The 3,754-nt window shown below is 47.1% G+C and overlaps 1 pseudogene; it reads right to left on the bottom strand.

Moving 5' to 3' along the window:
• Positions 1–1,238: 1,238 nt before the first annotated feature.
• On the bottom strand, positions 1,239–1,617 carry LOC124365263 (annotated as a pseudogene).
• Positions 1,618–3,754: the final 2,137 nt, after the last annotated feature.

Raw genomic sequence — 3,754 nt, 5'->3', positions numbered from 1 at the left:
TTTACAGGTATCAATCAAGCAATCGCAATCAGGTTCGCTAGACCGAGCAGATTTACACTTGTTAACAGACACCTCTCTGGCGCTACAGCTACAGGACATCCACTCACCTGACCTGTCTGTTTTATATGTATTTTCTACGGTATTCCTTATTATTTTCAAATTTACAACCTGTCTAGGTATCGACAATTGTAAGTAAACCGTCGGTGACAACTCTATTTCACCGTAGTAACTAGAAACCGGGAACATTATGAATGTTAACGGATACTAGGATTCTGGTTGGTCGAATAGTGACCGACCAATCAAGTCAAGCCACCTCCTACCTATATAAGCGTGTTAACAGTTCACTCTATATATTCTATCTCCACGCACATGCGCACTGGAAACTAAGTGACTTTTTCAAACTATTTCACCTGTTAAATCGTCCGTTTTAAAACGTTTAAAACTGTATTTAACGTGTATCTTGTTGTCATCTAAATCGACCTGTAGTGATAACTAGTGGTATTTCGATAAAATATATATTTTTCAAGTGTAACTTTCGGCTCTTAACGTGTCAAGTGACGTTCTTTGTCAATTAGAATATTGAAGTGTATAAAACATTACACGAAGACTATGAATAACGATCAATTAGGCGATTACCGTATTTGTAAATTTAATGTTTGTTTAAAGATTGTATTTTGGTTTTTTAATTAGATAAATAAACATAAATAGTTAATTTCAATATAAAACAAGTGTCGAGAGTTGCTTGTTGTAGCCTACATAATAACAGAATTCCATTGTAAAATAAGCTGAAAATTAGAAGTTATGTTTAATCAGAGTTCAACGGTTCTTGGTTAATTAGAAGTCATGTGTATAAAACATGACCGACACTATGGTTTACGACCGAAATACAATTGACGTATTTATTGTAAACTCAATGTTTGTTTGAAAAAAAAAATAAATAAATAAAAATAAATTAAATAAATAAACAGAAAATTATACAATTTTACAGTGAAATCGGACTGTGTTTAAAAAAAAGGAATTGTAAAGTTCTTGGAATACAATATTTATGACAAGCACAAAGTCATAAATTGGGTACTTTCGATAGAAAATAGAGTCGAGAGCGACTTGAAACAACCAGGTTATCATCGGTTTTACAACTATAAGCGGTAAAATAAGCGAAAACGAACGAGTTATTGGTGGCCTTTAGAAAGGCCGTTTGTGCGGAGCGGGCTCGCTCGTTGCGGCGCTGGCCGGCCGACTTACTTGGAGCTGGTGTACTTGGTCACTGCCTTGGTACCCTCGCTCACGGCGTGCTTGGCCAACTCGCCGGGCAACAGGAGCCTGACGGCGGTCTGGATCTCCCGCGACGTGATGGTCGACCGCTTGTTGTAGTGGGCCAGGCGGGACGCTTCGGCGGCTATGCGCTCGAATATGTCGTTCACGAAGCTGTTCATGATGGACATGGCCTTGCTGGAGACGCCGGTGTCGGGTGGACCTGTTTCAGTACCTTGTAGATATAGATGGCGTAACTCTCCTTCCTCCTGCGCTTCTTCTTCTTGTCGCCCTTGGTGATGTTCTTCTGGGCCTTGCCGGCCTTCTTGACGGCTTTTCCGCTCGCTTTTGGTGGCATCCTGAGTCGCTGGAGTACCGGGAGTATAGGACTTTTTTTTCTTTTTTGTTAAGCAGAGGGAACCTTCAAAAGGAACCGGCGTCCCGGTTATGTGGGATTCTTACCGCACTAAACCACTCTGCTGCCACGTCCTTCACCTGGTTGCCGGGTGATGGATCGGAGGGCCTTGTTTTGGGTGGTCTGAAGTGACTTGCGGTTAGATCGGCTGCAGTTGGTCCACCAAGCTGTGGAGGCATACATCATATCCGATCTAACCACAGCGAAGAAAATTGTGGTCTTGACGCTCATAGGGAGGGGCGAGCGATGGTTTATTAGTGGGCCTATTGACCCAGCAATTTTCTTCGCCTCCTCGGCTTTTTTCTTAGCGTGGGGTCCGAAGTTTAATTTCGAGTCTAGAATTACTCCTAGATATTTGGCATGGGGTTTCCATGCAATTGGATCGTCATCCAGAGTCACGGGTGGCGGGAGTCTCTTCGGCATTCTTCTGCGCTTTCTGAAGCAGACAGCTGAACTCTTCTCAGTGTTGATGGAAATGCGCCACTTTTCCAGCCACGGTGAGAGAAGGTCCATCTGCTGCTGCTCGTGTCGGCTGAAAGCTTCTGCAGAGGAACATGGCGTCGTCTGCGTACAGGGACAACGTTACCCTAGGTACCAGTGGCATGTCGTTGGTGTAAACGAGATAAAGTACTGGTCCTAGTACGCTGCCCTGTGGCACGCCCGCCTCGATAGTCCTTTCTGTAGATAATTCGCCGTCCACGCCGATGCGGAAGGTCCTTCCTGTGAGGTAGGAGCGGAGGAGATGTACCATGGTGGGGGGAACTGGTGAATCTGCAAGTTTGTATAGGAGTCCCTCGTGCCAGACTCTGTCAAACGCTCTGCTGACATCTAGAAATATCGCAACTGAGCATAGGTTGTAGTTCATATTGTCAGCCAGCATGTTAACAACGCGAACTAGTTGTTGTGTCGTCGAGTGATCTCTCCTAAATCCGAACTGTTCTGGCCGGATAAAGTCATTTAGGTAGGAGCTAATCTGGACAGGAGAAGCTTCTCGAAGAGCTTAGAGATAGTGGGGAGGAGTGATATGGGGCGGAAGTTCTGTGGGAACAGGCGGGATTTTCCAGGTTTGGGAATGAGGATGACTTTGGCCACCTTCCAGCTAGCCGGGAAGTGATGCAATCGGACGACGCTGTTGAACATACTAACCAGGCAAGTCAGCAGTGATGCAGGGGCAGCTAGTAGGGCTCTGTTACTAATTCCATCCAGTCCGGGAGCTTTTCTCGGTTTGGATTTCTTGATGAGCGCCTGTACTTCCTCCAGGGTGAACTGCTCCAGCTCCTCCTCAGGCTCCATACCAAAGCAGTGTTCAAGAGTTTCCTCCACGTGTTCGTAGTGGTCCTCATTGTAGATCTCTGCGTTTGGCCTGAACTGTTCCTCCATGGTGTCAACAAAGGCCTCTGCCTTGTCCATGGCGGAATAGGCCAGGCCTCGCTGTCCGTGGAGGGGCTGGTTTGTCGGTTTCTCGCTGCGCAAGATCTTCGCCGTTTTCCATGCACTGCCATCCTCCAACTCCAGGCCAGAGAGATAAGAGTTCCACGTCTCGGTCCTGTAGTCGAACAGCATCCGCTTGACGATGTTACACTGAGCGTTGAAGGCTCGTTTAGCAACTGGCTGCCGGGTTAGTTGCCAGATGCGTCGCAGGCGTCTTCGTTTGCCCACCGCGGCTCGAATGATGGCAGGCAGTGCTGATCTGGTGTGCGGGGGGCGACCAGGTCGAGACGCTTCCACCAAGCTATCCGAAATTGCGGTGTGCAATTCCGAAACATAGTCGTCAAGCTCGTTGGGCGTCGCTGCTGGGGGTGGGGGCTGAAGTCGTTCGCTCAGGAGGCTACTGTAGCGTTCCCAGTCCGTCCTAACTGACAGGCCAGTGGGTGGGGTTCTCGAGACTGGGGATGTAGCTATTGCCGCCAGTACGGGTACGTGGTCAGATTACAGGTCATTAGCTACGCGTAAATCCACCTGGTGTTGGCTGCGGCCACAGTGAGTATATAGCGTTTTCGAGTGTGTTTTTTAGCCAAATAAAGCTGAAAGTGAAATTATTTTACGCTATAAAGTCTAACTAGGATCAACTCACTGGAGAGTGATCCC

This window comes from Homalodisca vitripennis, chromosome 6 (assembly GCF_021130785.1).
Source record: "Homalodisca vitripennis isolate AUS2020 chromosome 6, UT_GWSS_2.1, whole genome shotgun sequence".
NCBI classification, from domain to species: Eukaryota; Metazoa; Arthropoda; class Insecta; order Hemiptera; family Cicadellidae; genus Homalodisca; species Homalodisca vitripennis.
The sequence above is the reverse complement of the archived record's forward strand: the minus strand, read 5'-3'. Positions and strand labels throughout refer to the sequence as shown.